This window comes from Macaca nemestrina, chromosome 17, assembly GCF_043159975.1.
Source record: "Macaca nemestrina isolate mMacNem1 chromosome 17, mMacNem.hap1, whole genome shotgun sequence".
Lineage (NCBI taxonomy): Eukaryota > Metazoa > Chordata > Mammalia > Primates > Cercopithecidae > Macaca > Macaca nemestrina.
In genome coordinates, this window is record NC_092141.1 from 3,080,304 (window position 1) to 3,098,349 (window position 18,046).

At 52.8% G+C, this 18,046-nt stretch overlaps 1 protein-coding gene across 7 annotated transcripts in view; it reads left to right on the top strand.

The window, feature by feature from the left end:
- The window catches only part of LOC105471797 (RAP1 GTPase activating protein 2), a 293,214-nt gene that overhangs the window by 54,849 nt on the left and 220,319 nt on the right, over positions 1-18,046 (top strand). The window lies entirely within an intron of this gene.

Genomic DNA, 18,046 nt, shown 5'->3' on the forward strand with positions numbered 1-18,046 from the left:
GCCGCCTGGCAGCCCTGGCCAGTAGGTACTAGGAATGGGGTGTCTTCTGAGATGGGTGTGGGGCAGTGGGCAGGAGGGGCTTTGCTTATTCATGGAGCCCACGAGGGTGTTTTCCATGTGGCTGGTGGAGTCGCAGGGTCCTTGTGGATCCCATGGACAGGGCTAACCGTGTTAGTGCGACGGTAAGGGCAAGGATGCCAGAGAGGAAAATGTGGATGGGTGGCCTGTGGCCTGCCAGCCGAGACCCAACCATCCTCAGAGGGCCCCCCTCACCCCATTCAGCTCCCTGGGTCCTCATGAACCCCTAGAGGCCTCTGGCCATGTACTTGGCTTCCTCACTGGTCTCCCCAGGCCCAGAGGCTTGCTGGCCTGGCCTGGATGGGGAGGCTCACGGTCCTGTGGAGGAGGCCAGAGGGCTCTGCCTGGCTCGCTGGGAGCTGGATTTGGCCAAGGCCGGGGAAGAATTGCTCCCACTGGGAAAGACTCGTGCCTTCCCAGATTGTGCACCCCTGGTGCTTCTTGTCTATACACTGCAGACCCCTGGGTGTGTCAGGACACCCCTCTCCAGCCACCATGGGAGAGGCTCCTGATGGACAGGGGCCCAAGCAGCACTCAGGGGCCATAGAGAGACAACGCTGGTGTTGTGGCACCTGCTATCTCCTCCCGCTGACTTCTCTGGGGCAGGTAGCAGGGAGTTGGGAATGCGAGTGTCAATAGGGGCTGTCAGTGGCCCCTCTGGCTTGTGCTGGGACCCCCATCTCTGCCCCAAGAGTTCCTTCCTCTGCCTCTGAGAAGGTCTGGGTAAGACTGTGCTGGGAGCGGGGGCCGTGCATGCAGTAGGAGTTGCTGGAGCTGAATAGAGGGCTGAGGCCCAGGTAAAGGGCGAGGGGAGCACGTGTGGACCTTGCGAGCTTTGTCTGGACCACCCGGGCCTTCCCTCCCTGGGAGGCAGAGTCCAGAACATAATCCCTGATGGCCTTCCCTGGGGGCGTTGGGAGAGGGAGAGGGGAGCCTTCAGGAGAGACCCCCAGATCTCTGGTCCTTGAATCTTAGGGCTTAAGATTAAAAAAGTCAAATTAGGGCCAGGCACAGTGGTTCACGCCTGTAATTCCAGCACTTTGGGAGGCCGAGGCGGGCAGATCACGAGGTCAGGAGATCAAGATCATCCTGGCTAACATGGTGAAACCCCGTCTCTACTAAAAATACAAAAAACTAGCCGGGCGCAGTGGCGGGCGCCTGTAGTCCCAGCTACTCAGGAGGCTGAGGCAGGAAAATGGCGTGAACCTGGGAGGTGGAGCTTGCAGTGAGCCGAGATTGTGCCAGTGCAGTCCAGCCTGGGCGACAGAGCAAGATGCCATCTCAAAAAAAAAAAAAAAAAGAAAAGTCAAATTAGTCTTTATGCAAATCTCTTGTGCCCCTAAAACTAGTCACCCAGGCTGAGCTTGGTTACCTCTGGGGACAGTGAGCTCATTACTTTGTATGGATGCCTATTTTATTGCAGTACAACTTCGCTTGCTCAAAGCTGATCGCTGTTTTCATCTGGAATCTCTGTAACTGCATTGCTTGGTCCAGTCTTGACCCTTGGCCCGCACGTCCCCACCTACCCCCATTCAACAAGGTTCACCCCTTTTCCCCCTAAGAGCCCTGCACACACTGGAAGGCTGCCTTTTCACCCTGAGTCTACTCTTCCCTCCCCTTGGCTGGTCACCCCAGCATCTTCGGCTATATTTGGGATTCCTCGCCTGCCTGGGCTGATCTTTGTCGGAAGGGCTCAGGTTTTGCAGGCAGCCTGCAGGAGCCCCATGGACACGAGGATGGACAGCTGGAGGTGATGAGCCTTACCCTTCTGATTTGCAGACCAGTAAGCTGAGACCCTGGGCAGGGGTGCTGCCCGCTGGCAATAGGACAACACAGAGGTGGTCAGGGCAGGGCTGGGACGTGAGGGGCAGCTCTCGGTGCCTGTGATGTGCTGGCCCCTGGTACTTTTCCTGCTTCTCCAGCAGCTCCATCTTTGCTGCTTTCTGACTTGGGCCCTCAGCTCTTGGGCACTGCAAGAATGCTGGCCCGTCTTAGTGGACCTTCCATTTTATAACAGCAGCTGGAAATCTTTTTTGTTTGTTTGTTTGTTTTTGTGTTTTTGAGACGGAGTCTCGCTCTGTCACCCAGGCTGGAGTGCAGTGGCACGATCTCGGCTCATTGCAACCTCTGCCTCCTGGGTTCAAGCGATTCTCCTGCCTCAGACTCCCGAGTAGCTGGGATTACAGGCACGCACCACCACGCCAGGCTAACTTTTTGTATTTTTTTTTTTTTTTTTTGAGACGGAGTCTCGCTCTGTCGCCCAGGCTGGAGTGCAGTGGCCGGATCTTAGCTCACTGCAAGCTCCGCCTCCCGGGTTCACGCCATTCTCCTGCCTCAGCCTCCCAAGTAGCTGGGACTACAGGCGCCCGCCACCTCGCCCGGCTAGTTTTTTGTATTTTTTAGTAGAGACGGGGTTTCACCATGTTAGCCAGGATGGTCTCGATCTCCTGACCTCATGATCCGCCCGTCTCGGCTTCCCAAAGTGCTGGGATTACAGGTGTGAGCCACCGCGCCCGGCCGACTTTTTGTGTTTTTAGTAGAGACGGGGTTTTGCCATGTTGAGCAGGCTGGTCCCGAACTCCTGACCTCAGGTGATCTGCCCACCTCGGCCTCCTAAAGTGCCGGGATTACAGGCGTGAGCCACTGCACCTGGCCTAATTTTTGTATTTTTACTAGAGACGAGGTTTCGCCATGTTGGCCAGGCTGGTCTCGAACTCCCAATCTCAGGTGATCTACCCGGCTCAGCCTCCCAAAGTGCTGGGATTACAGGCGTCTGGCCAAAAATCTGGAGTTTTAGACAAAATCTTGACAACTAACTGCAGACTTTAAAGAACAGAGCTGGCTGTGGCTTACCCTGCAGACCAGAGTCAGCCGGACCCTCTGCCCTGGTCACCTCCTCAGGTCTCAGCTCTTGTTTCTTTGTGGCTGACTCCCAAATCCCTCTCCCCAGGTCACCCCCAAGAGCGGTGCTCTTGCCTGGACCTCAGTGGCTGGCCGGTCATTTCGGCTGTGTTCCCAGACTGGACTGACTCTCAATTAACCTTTTCTCTCTTTCAGATCCAGTTCTTTCTGTCACTGGGTTGAGAAGCCTCTGAGTCATGGGGGGTGGTTCCTCCTGTCTCCCGGTTCAGGCCCATTATCTGCTGCCCAGACAGTGACAAAGGCTTTCGAATTAACGTCCTCCTCCGGTCTCTGCCAGCCGTGACTAACTCATCATCCCTCAAGCTGGCTTGAGCTCTGCCTTCCCTGTTCCTAGGCCCTGGCCCGAAGGCAGACCTTGGTAGTGCTGACTCTGAGGGGCTTCTTCTGCCAGGATGCTGGTGGAGGGACCCCCAGCCCTCAGCTGGTGGGGGACTGTCTTTGGGTCATAGCAACTAGTTTGTTCCTTCCTTCCCTCCCCCAGGACAGTGGTTCTCAAACTTTTCTGCACTTTGGTCTCACCTGGAGGTGCTTTTAAAAATTCTGATGCTGGCTGGGCACGGTGGCTCACACCTGTAATCCCAGCATTTTGGGAGGCCGAGATGGGAGGATCACCTGAGGTCAGGAGTTCGAGACCAGCCTGGCCAATATAATGAAACCCCGCCTCTACTAAAAATACAATAACTAGCCAGGCGTGGTGGTGGCTCCCTGTAATCCCAGCTACTCAGGAGGCTGAGGCAGGAGAATCGCTTGAACCCAGGAGGTGGAGGTTGCAGTGAGCTGAGATCGCGCCATCGCACTCCAGCCTGGGCAACAAGAGTGAAACTCCGTCTCAAAAAAAAGAAGTTCTGATGCCCAGGTTGTACCCAGTTCCAATTAAATCTGAATGTCGGGGGATGGGAGCCAGCATCAGTACTTTTTTTTTTTTTTTTTGAGGCGGAGTCTTCACTCTGTCGCCCAGGCTGGAGTACAGTGGCACCATCTCGGCTCACTGCAAGCTCCGCCTCCTGGGTTCGCGTCATTCTCCTGCCTCAGCCTCCGGAGTAGCTGGGACTACAGGCGCCCGCCACCGCGCCCGGCTAATTTTTTGTATTTTTAGTAGAGACGTGGTTTCACCGTGTTAGCCAGGATGGTCTCGATCTCCTGACCTTGTGATCCGCCCGCCTCGGCCTCCCAAAGTGCAGGGATTACAGGCGTGAGCCACCGTGCCCGGCCCTTTTTTTTTTTTTTTTTGAGACAGAGTCTGGCTCAGTCGCCCAGGCTGGAGTGCAGTGGCATGATCTCGGCTCACTGCAACCTCCGCCTCCTGGGTTCAAGCGATTCTCCTGCCTCAGCCTCCCGAGTAGCTGGGATTACAGGTGCCTGCTGCCATGCCCAGCAAAGTTTTTGTATCTTTAGTAGAGACGGGGTTTCACCATGTTGGCCAGGCTGGTCTCGAACTCCTGACCTTGTGCGCCCAGCTGTACTTTTAAAAGATCTCCCGTTCATTCCAGTAGGCAGCCAAACCTGGGAAGCACTTCCCCAAGGGATACACAAGTGTGGCGACCATCAGTGGTTGGGCAATGACTCAGGTCAGGTTGCATGTTCAAAGGGCTTCTGGTGGGCGTGAGCCCCTCTGGGCCAAGGCTTCTGGTAACACTTGAGGCTGGATGACTCTTTGTTTTGCGGTGCCATCCTGTGTGTGGTAGGGTGTTGAGCAGCCTCTCTAGCCTCTATCCATAAGATGCCCGTGACCCACCCCTCGCTGTGATAATGAAAATGTCTGCAGGCCAGGTACGGTGGCTCACACCTGTAATCCTAGCACTTTGGGAGGCCCAGACAGGTGGATCACCTGTCAGGAGTTCGTCGAGACCAGCCTGGCCAACGTGGTGAAACTCTGTCTCTACTGAAAAAGTACAAAAAATTAGCTGGGCATGGTGGCACGTGCTTGTAATCCTAGTTACTTGAGATGCTGAGGCAGGAGAATCACTTAAACCCGGGAGGCGGAGGTTGCAGTGAGCCGAGATCACACCATTGCACTTTAGCCTGGGCAACAGAGCGACACTCCATCTCAAAAAAAAAAAAAAAAAAAAAAAAAAGTCTCCAGACGTTGCTTTATTTCTGGGGCAGTGGTATAAAATCTCCCCGACTCCGGTGAAAACCACTGCTCTAGGCCTAATAGGTTCACCTTGACAGCATTCTCAAATATTCACAGAAGATAAGGAGAGAAGGACACCAAATGGGGACCCCACCTTACTAGTTCATTTGTGGGCTTTGCAGTCAGGCAGCCTCGTTTAAATCCTGACTCTACCAGCTGGGTGACCTTGGGCAAGTTACTTAACCTCTCTGTGCCTCTGTCGGTTCTGGTTTTGTTTTCTCACAATGGTGCCTCCTCTTGACCTTCGGCTCCAGCCTGAGAGTGGAACTTGCCGTGTGTAGCCGGGCACTTTCGCCTGTGCCTGTGCTGCTCTGCCCCCAGGGAACATGCCTTTACTGCCCCTTCCCTGTCAGCATCAGGGTCCACATCCTGCCCGTCCTTCCAGGACCAGCTTCAATGCAGCTTCCTCCATGCACAGCCCCTTCCTCATCGGCACGGAAGGCTCTCTTCCTTGTGCCCCTGGAGCAGCCAGAAGCTCAGGTCACATGTAGCTCCTCCTGTGCCGTAGGGGTCTGGTGGTTTTTGTCCAAGTCCCTCTCCACCTGGGGTCTGAGACCATGGGAGCCTCTAGGGTGCCCAGCTAGGGCTCTCTCACTGTTTGTTACCCAGGTGAGGTGGCCGTCCCCTCCCTACCTCGGGTTGAGCTGTGAACCAGCAGGTTACCACAGTGTGGTACCGCCCCCCCCCAACCCCAACACCCAGCTCATTCTGAGAGGGTGGAGTGGGCGGAAATCCGTGCCTGGCAGACCACAAAGCCACATAACTGACTTTTGGAGCCCTGCCCTGGGGCGTCGGGGGGAGGGTTGACGGCAGCCATTGCCCCTTTCTTCGGTGTTTTGCTGCCAGCAGATGCCCCGTGGAATTGAGGAACTTTGTTCTACGAGCTCGAGCTCGGGAACAGGACTCGGGAGGGACAGCCCCTGTCCCACCCTGCCCTGCCCTGTTCAACCCTGTCAGGCAGCTGAACGTAGGCTGGACCCATGGCTGCCCACCCGGGCTGCAGTGCAGACTCACCTAGGGGACCGCGTTAAAATGCAGCTTCCGGGGCCGCACCCTGGGGCCTGGGGATTCTGCCTCATCAGGCCTGGGTGGGGCCCAGGAAGCCTGTGTGCTGCCAGCACTGAGGTGGTGGTGATGAGGCAGCTGACTTTGCAGCTTCGTGGGAACCAGTGCCATTTAAAGCACGTTCCCCGCCACAGTGCAGCTCCAGCGGCTAGGTTCATATACTCTGGGTGACCTGGGGCAAGCCGCGCAACCTCTCTGTGCCCCAGTTTCTGTGTCTGAGGACGATCATCGTACCTGCACATGGATGCGCTTGTTGTGAGGCTTAGATGAGATTATCCAGGTGAAACGGGAACAGAGTGCCTGGTACACAGTGCTCAACACATGTTACCTGCCTTCACATCTCTGATATTATTATTATTACCTTTTTTTTTTGAGACAGTCTTGCTCTGTCACCTAGGCTGGATTGCAGTGGCATAATCTCAGTTCACTGCAACCTCCGCCTACCGGGTTCAAGAGATTCTCCTGTCTTAGCCTCTTGAGTAGCTGGGATTACAGGCGCGTGCCACCACGCCCGGCTAATTTTTGTATTTTCAGTAGAGACGCGGTTTCAACACGTTGGCCAGGCTGGTCTCGAACTCCTGACCTCAGGGAATCTCTGCCCGCCTCAGCCTGCCAAAGTGCTGGGATTACAGGCGAGAGCCACCGCGCCCAGCCCCATTTCTGATATTAACAACCGTCCTGGGCTGTGCGGTCACACACATGTAACCGTGTGATATGCCCCCATGCCTGCAGGCGTACCTACGCAGGCAAACTGAGCACTGTGCACCAGGACCCAGGCCTTCCTGCTGAGGACAGATATGTGCACCGGGAGCATCCCTGTGGGTACATGCGTTGACACAGTCACTGGCTGGACACGGTCAGAAGGGCAGATGTGTGTGTACACAAGGCCCAGACGAATGGGCTTTTATTTGATTCACACTCTGACCTTATTCTTCGAGTCAGCAGCACCTGGGCTGAGCTCTGGGAACCCAAGGTGCCCCTTGTTTCCACAGCAACCATAATGTGGTAAAAATAGGCAGGGGAGGGAAGAGACAGAAGAGGCCTGAGCCGGCTCCAGGGGCATCCTGCCTGCTGGGGACCTTGTTTCCACGTCCCTGACCATATGGAGGTCTGGGTGTTTTTTTTTTTTTTTCCCTTAGGATAATGACATGGCAAACCTCTGAGTACTCATGACCCAGAATTGACACTTGTTAACATTTTGTCTCATTTTCATCCAACCCTTCTATTTATTTATTTAATTTTGAGCCAGAGTCTCACTCTGTCGCCCAGGCTGAAGTGCAGTGGTGCGATCTCGGCTCACTGCAACCTCCGCCTCCCGGGTTCGAGTGATTCTCCTGCCTCAGCCTCCTGAATAGCTGGGATTACAGGCACCTGCCACCACACCTAATTTTTATATTTTTAGTAGAGACAGGATTCACCATGTTGATGTTGACCAGGCTGGTCTTGAACTCCCAACCTCAAGTGATCCACCCACCTCGGCCTCCCAAAGTGCTGGGATTACATCAAAGCCTTTTAAAAAAATTGTGTATGACCGGGTGCGGTGGCTCACGCCTGTAATCTCAGCACTTTGGGAGGCCGAGGTGGGTGGATCACTTGAGGTTGGGAGTTCAAGACCAGCCTGACCAACATGGAGACACCCCTTCTCTACTAAAAATACAAAATTAGTCAGGTGTGGTGGCACATGCCTGTAATCACAGCCCCTAGGGAGGCTGAGGCGGGAGAATCGCTTGAATCTAGGAGGTGGAGGTTGCGGTGAGCCGAGATCGCGTCATTGCACTCCAGCCTGGGCAACAAGAGTGAAATTCCATCTCAAAAAAAAAAAAAAAATATATATATATATATATATATATATAAAAGTATACATATTATAAAACTTACCATTTAAACCTTTTTAAGTGGACCATTCTGTGACATTAAGTACATTTACAATGCTGTGGGACGATCACCATCATCTAGAAGTTTTTCATCATCCCAAACTGAAACTTTGTATACATTAAATAATAACTCCCTATTCCCCCATCTCCCCGGCCCCGGCAGCCACCATTCTGCTTTCTGTTTCTATGAATTTGACCGCTCTGTGAACTGTGTACAGGTGACCTCATACAATATTTATCCTTCTGTGTCTGGCTTATTTCACTTCCCATAATGTCTTCAAGGTCCATCCATGTTGTAGTGTGTATCAGAATTTCCTTTTTTTTTTTGAGATGGGATCTTGCTCTGTTACCCAGGCTGGAGTGCAGTGGTGTGACCTTGGCTCACTGCAGCCTCCATTTCCCAGGCTCAAGCAATTCTCGTGCCTCAGTCTCCTATGTAGCTGGAATTACAGGTGTGCACCACCACACATGGCTAATTTCTGTATTTTTAGTAGAGATGGAGATGGGGTTAAGCCATGTTGGCCAGGCTGGTCTCAAACTCCTGGCCTCAAGTGATCCACCTGCCTTGGCCTCCCAAAGTTTTGGGATTACAGGTGTGAACCACTATGTCCGACCTCAGCCCACTTTTTTTTGTTTTTGTTTTTGTTTTTGTTTTTGAGACGGAGTCTCGCTCTGTCGCCCAGGCTGGAGTGCAGTGGTCGGATCTCGGCTCATTGCAAGCTCCGCCTCCCGGGTTCACGTCATTCTCCTGCCTCAGCCTCCCGAGTAGCTGGGACTACAGGCGCCCGCCACCTCGCCCGGCTAATTTTTTGTATTTTTTAGTAGAGATGGGGTTCCACCGTGTTAGCCAGGATGGTCTTGATCTCCTGACATCCTGATCCGCCCGTCTCGGCCTCCCAAAGTGCTGGGATTCTCAGCCCACATTTTTTTTTTTTTTTTTTTTTTTTTTGAGACGGAGTCTTGCTCTGTCACCTGGGCTGGAGTGCAGTGGCCGGATCTCAGCTCACTACATGCTCCGCCTCCCGGGTTCACGCCATTCTCCTGCCTCAGCCTCCCGAGTAGCTGGGACTACAGGCGCCGCCACCTCGCCCGGCTAGTTTTTTGTATTTTTTAGTAGAGACGGGGTTTCACTGTGTTAGCCAGGATGGTCTCGATCTCCTGACCTCGTGATCCGCCCGTCTTGGCCTCCCAAAGTGCTGGGATTACAGGCTTGAGCCACCGCGCCCGGCCTCAGCCCACATTTTTAATGCTTTCACATTCATAAGCAGGTATCTAGAAACACTTACAGTTTTTTGCGTGCATTAAAAATGGACATACCTGACGTCCTTTTGAATTTGCGTGAGGTGGTGTTCTGGGGCTAGATTACCTGGGTTCAGATCTTGGCTCTGACATGTAGCAGCTGTGAGACCTCGGGCAGTTCCCTTCATCTCTCCATGCCTCCCTTTTCTAATGTTTAAAATTGGACTAATAGCAAAGCCTGAAACCTACTACGAGGGTTATTTTGGAGATTAAGTAAGTTTATATATGTCTAGTGCTTAGAACAGAGAGGGGATGCAGTGGGCATAGGATGTATTACCATTATCATTCCGTATGTGTGTCCGTCCACATGGTTGTGGAGTCTTTTTTTTTTTTTTTTTTTTGAGACTGAGCCTCGCTCTGCCGGAGTGCAGTGGCAGGATCTCGGCTCACTGCAACCTCTGCCTCCTGGGTACAAGCGATTCTCTTGCATCAGCCTTCCAAGTAGCTGGGATCACAGGAGCATACCACCACGGCTTTTTTTTTTTTGAGACGGGGTCTTGCTCTGTCACCCAGGCTGGAGTGCAGTGGTGCAATCTCGGCTCATTGCAGCCTCTGCCTCCGGGGTTCCAGCTACTCTCCTGCCTCAGCATCCCGGGTAGCTGGGATTACAGGCATGTACCACCATGCCTGGCTAATTTTTGTTTTTAGTAGAGACAGGGTTTCACCATGTTGACCAGGCTGGTCTTGAACTCATGACCTCAGATGATCCACTCCTGCCTTGGCCTCCCAAAGTGCTGGGATTACAGGCATGAGCCTCAGTGCCTGGCAATAGACCTAGATTCTTCTCTCTTTCTCCTCCGCCCTTTTTTTTTTCTTTTTTTTTTTTTTGAGACAGGATCTCACTCTGTTGCCCAAGGTGGCGTGATCCTGGCTGACTGTAGCCTCAATACCCCCAGGGCTCAAGTGATTCTCCAACCTCAGCCTCCCAAGTGGTTGGAACTACAAGCACGCACCACCATGCCTGGTTAAGTTTTTAAGAAATTTTTGTAGAGATGAGGTTTCACCATCTTGCTGGTCTCAAACTTCTGGGCTCAAGTGATTCTCCCACCTTTGCCTCCCAAAGTGTGCTGGGATTACAGGTGGGAGCCACCACTTCTGACCTAGTTTCTTCTTTTTGTTGCCTTGCATATTAATTGGTACACGTAGATCACATTTTTTGTATGCCCCATTGATCCCCTCTTGCTGGACACCGAGGTCGTGTCCATTTTCTGATATTGCAAGCAATGCTGTGGGCAGCGGCTTTCCCCTCACCTGGCCCTCTGTGCGTTCGTGTGAGATCGTGAGGGGTATGTAGAGGTGGGGCTGCCAGATTGCCCTCGAGAGGATTTAGGCCGGGCGTGGTGGCTCACGCCTATAATCCCTGGCAAGACGGGTAGATCACTTGAGGTCAGGAGTTCGAGACCAGCCTGGCCAGCATGGCGAAACCCTGTCTCTACCCAAAATACAAAAATTAGCTGAGCGTGGTGGTGGGCACCTGTCATCAGCTACTAGGGAGGCTGAGGATCGCTTGAAGACGGGAGGCAGAGGCTGCAGTGAGCTGAGATCGCATCACTGCACTCCAGCCTGGGCAGCAATGAGAGACACCGTCTTTAAAAAAAAAAAAAAAAAAAGGCCAGGCGCGGTGGCTCACGCCTGTAATCCCAGCACTTTGGGAGGCCGAGACGGGTGGATCACGAGGTCAGGAGATCGAGACCATCCTGGCTAACACGGTGAAACCCCGTCTCTACTAAAAAATACAAAAAACTAGCCGGGCGAGGTGGCGGCGCCTGTAGTCCCAGCTACTCGGGAGGCTGAGGCAGGAGAACGGGCGTGAACCCGGGAGGCGGAGCTTGCAGTGAGCTGAGATCTGGCCACTGCACTCCAGCCTGGGCGACAGAGCGGGACTCCGCCTCAAAAAAAAAAAAAAAAAAAAAAAGAGGACTTAGTATTTTAACTCCTGCCAATTCTATGAGAGTCCCATTCCCCAATGTCCTCACTGATATTTAATTTTCACGTTGATTTAAGTGACGGGCGCATATTTTATTTTATTTTATTTTGAGATGGAGTCTCACTCTGTCACCCAGGGTGGAGTGCGGTGGCACGATCTCGGCTCACTAAAATCTCCGCCTCCTGGGTTCAAGCAATTCTCCTGCCTCAGCCTCCCAAGTAGCTGGGACTACAGGTGCCCGCCACCATGCCTGGCTAATCTTTTTATTTTTTTAAAATTATTTTTAGTAGAGATAGGTTTCACTATGTTGGCCAGGCTGGTCTTGAACTCCTGACCTCGTGATCTGCCTGCCTCGGCCTCCCGAAGTGCTGGGATTACAGGCGTGAGCCACCGCGTCTGGCCTATTATTTTATTCTTTATTATACACACATGAACGGATCTCTGAATAAGTGCGTGGAAACCCTCATGGCCCCACCATGAGATCGTTGTGTCTGAGCCTCCCTTGAGTCTCTCTCCGCAGGCCCAGGGATGTGCTTCTCCTCACCCTTTTTCTGCATTGTATCACAAGCATTTCCACATATTGCTACATTCTTTTTTCCTCTCTTTAAAAATAGCACTTTTCCTGATTAAAAAAATAGTACATGTTCACTGTAGAACAGTTAGAGAGTATATACAAATATTGAGATTAAAAAATAAAAATATGACCCAGCACCCAAAATGTTATCATTCTGATGTATTTCTTTACACCTTTATTTATTTATTTATTTATTTATTTATTTATTTATTTATTTATTTATTTTTTGAGATGGAGAGTCTCGCTCTGTCACCCAGGCTGGAGTGCAGTGGCGCACTCACAGTTCACTGCAACCTCCACCTCCTAGGCTCCAGCGATCCTCCCACCTCAGCCTCCGGAGTGGCTGGGACTACACGCATCTGCCACCATGCCTGGCTAATTTTTTTTTTCTTTTTTTGTAGAGATGGGGTTTTACTATGTTGCCCAGGCTGGTTTTGAACTCCTGGTCTCAAGTGATCCATCCACCTTGGCCACCCAAAGTGCTGGGATTACAGGTGTGAGCCCCGCCCCGCCAAGTGTGGCCTTTTAAATTTAAATGAATTAAGTAGAATTAAAAATGCATCTCCTCGGTTGCAGTAGCTACATTTCAAGGGCTCCGAAGCCACACGTGGCTGGTGGCTACCATAGGGAACAACGCAGATACAGAACATTACAGAAAATTTTCATCATCCCAGGAAGTTCTACTGGACAGCGCTGGTTGAGAATGAGGTCCAGACTCCCCTGGAAGACTTCCAAGGGCTGGACAAGCCGAGAGATTCTATGCTGTCTATGATGGATTACGTGTTGCAGAAACGTCCCTGGACCCCCAGGCCAGAAGGCATCTGAACCTTGTAAAGCCAGTTCCACCAGGTGGCGCTGAGGAGGAGGCGGCGGCAAGCTGGCGTCTCGGGTGGTGAGGATCTCAGATGCAGCTCCTGCCTCCTTGGGCAGACAGAGCCGAGAGAACTGTCACCTCCGGGGTTGCCCAGTCCCATGGTCAACACCCAGTTCAAGCCCTGGTGTCTCTTGCATTCACGCACACACACACAGAGGTACGTGCATTGAGACGTGACCTCGCAGGATCACCCAGGTTCACACCTACAGCCTCATTCACGCTCAGAAGCAGTCCCCCAAAAGGCACAAACACAGTCTTTGCCAATCGCCATTATAACAGCAACAAAAATAGCTGTTAGGTCGGGCGTGGTGGTTCACGCCTGTAATCGTAGCACTTTGGGAGGCTGAGGCTAGAGGATCACTTGAGCCCAGGAGTTTAACACCAGCCTGGGCAACATGGTGAAACCTCGTTTCCAAAGAAAATTAAAAAAAAATTAACCAGGTATTGTGGTACGTGCCTGTAGTCCCAGCTACTTGAGAGTTAGGTGGGAGGATTGCTTGAGCCCGGGAGTGGGAAGCTGCAGTGAGCTATGACCACACCAACGTACTCCAGCCTAGAGGACAGTAAGACCCTGTCTTAAAAAAAAAAACAATGGGCCGGGCGCGGTGGCTCAAGCCTGTAATCCCAGCACTTTGGGAGGCCGAGACGGGTGGATCACGAGGTCAGGAGATCGAGACCATCTTGGCTAACACGGTGAAACCCCGTCTCTACTAAACATACAAAAAAAAAAACTAGCCGGGCGAGGTGGCGAGCGCCTGTAGTCCCAGCTACTCGGGAAGCTGAGGCAGGAGAATGGCGTAAACCCGGGAGGCGGAGCTTGCAGTGAGCAGAGATCCGGCCACCGCACTCCAGCCTGGGTGACAGAGCAAGACTCCGTCTAAAAAAAAAAAAAAAAAAAAAAAAAAAAACAATGGCCAGGCATGGTGGCTCATGCCTGTAAGCCCAAGCGCTTTGAGAGGCCGAGGCAGCTGGATCACTTCAGGTCAGGAGTTCTAGACCAGCCTGGCCAACATGGTAAAACCCTGTCTCTACTAAAAATACAAAAAGTAGCCGGGTGTGGTGGTGCACATCTGTAATTTCAGCTACTCAGGGAGTGCTGCTTCCTTGGGGTGAGGCACAGCCCAGCCTACCAGTCTCTTGGTAAAGTGAAAAATGCTGTAAATGGGTGTCTGAGATGGGTGCAGAGGATTGGGGTGTCATGGGGATGGACGGTGGCGTGGGGCTGGCTTCCAGATACCTGAACCCTGACATTTTCTCTGTTGACATTGGCACCCAGGATGTCCAGATGCTGTTTTTGAAACCCTATCGGCGAGGGAGTCGATGGGCGCCCCCTTTGACTGGGAGGGCTGTGTCCTGGTGTCCTGTGGGGTTTTGGTCTCCCACCCTGGGGCCCGAGGGCCTCAGAATGAACTGGAACCCAGCCTTTGTCAGGGGAGCCCCAGCAACGTCTGCACGACATACACCCCCAGACAGCGTGGGTTCAGGGATTTGTAAGTGTTTGAGAAAGATAAACTGTTAGGATTCTAATTTCGTTGAAAAGCCATTTTGCCTTTATCTTTCTCTGGGCGCCTGACCACCCATTCTTAGCCCACCCTGAGTATTGAGCATACACTGTCATCTCTGCAGTGGAGGTGGTCCTGGATGCATGGCGTAACGTGGGCCCTCTGGGCCCTCTCGAGAAGCATGCCACTTGCTCCTCTCCGGGTGGGCCGTCAGGACCCACAGCTCACACATGCATCCAGTCAAGGTCAGAAGAGGTGGCTGCATTCCTGAGTCAAGGTCAAAAGAGGCAACCACATAACCAGTGAGTGGCCCTGAGTGGCCAATAACCAATGAGGCAGCTGGAAACGGTGCAGAGCAGTTGTGGAGCAATTACTAAGCAAGCGGAATGGGAAGCAACAGGACTAAATAATCAATAGCACATGGGGCCAGGCGTGAGGGCTCACGCCTGTAATCCCAGCACTTGGGAAGGCCGAAGCAGATGGATCACTTGAGGTCAGGCGTTCGAGACCAGCCTGATCAACATGGTGAAACCCCTTCTCTACTAAAAATACAAAAATTAGCTGGGTATGGTGGCAGGTGTCTGTAATCCCAGCTACTCGGGAGGTTGAGGCAGGAGAATCACTTGAACCTGGGAGGCAGAGGTTGCAGTGAGCCGAGATTGCACCATTGCATTCCAGCCTGGGTGACAGAGCTAGACTCCATCTCAAAAAAAAAAAAAAAAAAAAAAAAAGAAATAGCAAGCCGGGCGTGGTGGCTCAAGCCTGTAATCCCAGCACTTTGGGAGGTTGAGACAGGTGGATCACGAGGTCAGGAGATCGAGACCATCCTGGCTAACACAGTGAAACCCCGTCTCTACTAAAAAAATACCAAAAACTAGCCGGGCGAGGTGGCGGGCACCTGTAGTCCCAGCTACTTGGGAGGCTGAGGCAGGAGAATGGTGTAAACCTGGGAGGCGGAGGTTGCAGTGAGCTGAGATCCGGCCATTGCACTCCAGCCTGGGTGACAGAGAGAGACTCTGTCTCAAAAAAAAAAAAAAAAAGAAATAGCATATGGGTCACAAATTCTGTTGACTGAGTAGAAGCAGAGGCTTGGCCAGAGAGGGGGAGGAGGCGGTGGCTGGAGATGCCTGTGGTGGTTCCAAAGGAAACACCTGGTGTCTTTGAGGGATGCCTCTGTACAATGTCCAATTTTACCCCAAAACTTATGCTGCCTTCCCCCACCGCTTCCTCTTTTAGGAGACAAGGTGTTGCTCTATCCCCCAGGCTGGAGTGCAGTGGTACTGGGGCTCACTGCACCCTTGAACTCATGGCACAAGCAATCTTTCTGCCGTAGCTGGGATGACAGCTGGGATGATGTAGCCACCACACCTGGCTAATTTTTAAAACGTTTCTTATAGAGATGGGGTCTTGCTGTGTTGCCCAGGCTGGTCTTGAACTCCTGTCCTCAAGTGATCCTCCCACCTTGGCCTCCTAAATTGCTGGCATTACAGGTGTGAGCCGCCACACCCAGTCCTATCTTCTCTTTCAAACACAGGCTTAGCAGCGGCAGGGTTGTTTTTGGCTCATGATTTGGGCAAGAGGAGGGAGAAGGGAAGTGGAGAAGCTTTGCTGTGGGAACTGGGTCAGAACTGGAATAGAGGAAGCAAGAACACAAGTGTTCACGCCTTTACTGAGCTGTTGACAGCACTGAGGACAGAGGCAGGAGAATGAAGCTGTTTGTTTATCTCATGAATCTTCATCGAGCTCCTATTTGAAGCCAGCCGCCTCTGTTTTGGGAGCCGGGGATCCCTTTGTTGAATCCTGGCTCTGCCACTCACTGCTAGGGTTACCTTGGGCAAGCGTCTGAACCTCTCTGAGCTTGTTTTCCCATCCAGAAAGTGAAGATGACGAGCATCCCTGCCTCACAGGGATGTTTGAGGATTAAATGAGCGAACACAGGAAAAGCACTCAGCGTGGTGCTTGGCGCAGAGTTAGTGCTCCTGACTGCAGCTGTTACCGAAGACAGAGCGTTTAGGTGCGAAGAGGGTCTGGTGCCTGCATCCAGGGAACTCACAGTCTCCAGAGGAGACAGACATTTAACAGTCATCTGCAAAGCATGAGGCAGTGCCAATAGAGATATGGGAAGAAGTGTGAATTCTTCCTGGTGGAATGAGGGAGGGCTTCTCGAAGGAGTCAGTGCTGGAAGGTTGAAAAGGAATCCCTAGGAAGAGAGGGTTACAGGGGGCATTTTTTTTTTTTTTGAGATGGAGTCTCGCTCTGTTGCCCAGGATGGAGTGCAGTGGTGCCATCTCGGCTGTCTGCAACCTCCCCCTCCCAGGTTCAAACCATTCTGCTGCCTCAGCCTCCTGAGTAGCTAGGACTACAGGTGCCCACCACCACACCTGGCGTTTTTTTTTTTTTTTGTATTTTTAGTAGAGATGGGGTTTCACCGTGTTAGCCAGGATGGTCTCGATCTCCTGACCTTGTGATCCGCCCACCTTGGCCTCCCCAAGTGCTGGAATTGCAGGCAAGAGCCACTGCGTCCGGCCTGCAGGGGCATTTCACACTGAGGAAACAGTAAGGGCAAAGGCAGGGCGTGGGTGGGGAAGTGTGTAGAGCTGTTTGAGAAGCAGTGAGCCAGACTCTCGAAATGGATGGAGGGACGTGGCAGGAAACAGCCAGAGGCGAGGGTAGGGTCCGCTCAGGGAAGCTCTGAGTGTGGTGCCCGCGAGATGAGGGGCACCCTGGAAGAGCGGGATGGGGAACCGCCTATCTCCTTGGTGACTTGGGAAGGCAGCCTTGGGAGCCTTGGGGATGGATTGGGGAAGGGAGGAAGCACTTGCTTTGCTCCTGAGGAGGGTGGGGCCTGAACATCCTCGTGGCTGGGGTTGGAGGGGAAGACCAGGCTCGGGTCCTGAGAAGGTGAATCCGGAGCCCAGAGCCCAGGTGTCTAGCCCACGTGCAGCGTGAAAGGAGGATTCCCCGCCGGGCGCGGTAGCTCACGCCTGGAATCCCAACACTTTGGGAGGCTGAGGCAGGCGGATCACGAGGTCAAGAGATCGAGACCATCCTGACCAACATGGCAAAACCCCGTCTCTACTAAAAATATAAAAATTAGCCGGGTGAGGTGGCAGGCGCCTGTAGTCCCAGCTACTCTTGAGGTTGAGGCAGGAGAATCGCTTGAACCTGGGAGGGGGAGGTTGCAGTGAGCCGAGATGACACCACTGCACTCCAGCGTGGGTGACAGAGCGAGACTCCGTTTCAGAAAGAAAGGAAGGAAGGAAGGAAGAAAAAAGGAGGAGTCCTGTGGAAATGGGGGTTTCACATCTGGGGGATTTGCAAAGTAGTCATGTGAGTGAGGCAGGAGGGAAGCCCAGTGGCAGAGAAGATGCTGCCTTCGGCCTGGAGTGTGGTGGGTTTGAGGAGCTTGTGGATCGTCCCAGGGCTGTTTGTGGTTGGGCTTTTGAGCTCAGGAGAGCTCAGGTGAGTGGACACCGACTTGCACATCCAACAGCTCTCATTCCCAAAGCCTGTTCTGCATGTGAGTCCTATAAAAGCAGACAATTCAGACCCTGTTGGGTTTTGGGGCACTTTCTAGTCAGGGAGGCATACGAGAACAGAATGAAGAACCCAGATGGTTTCAGACAGTGCCCCATCCTGCGAAGGAAATAGAACATGAGGCGATGAGGGTGGGGCTCGGGGCTGGGGGACAGGGGCTACCCTGGGTGGGTGGTCAGGAAGAGCCTCTCCATAGAAGGGACATTTGAGGCCGGGCGCGGTGGCTCATGCCCGTAATCCCAGCACTTTGGGAGGCCGAG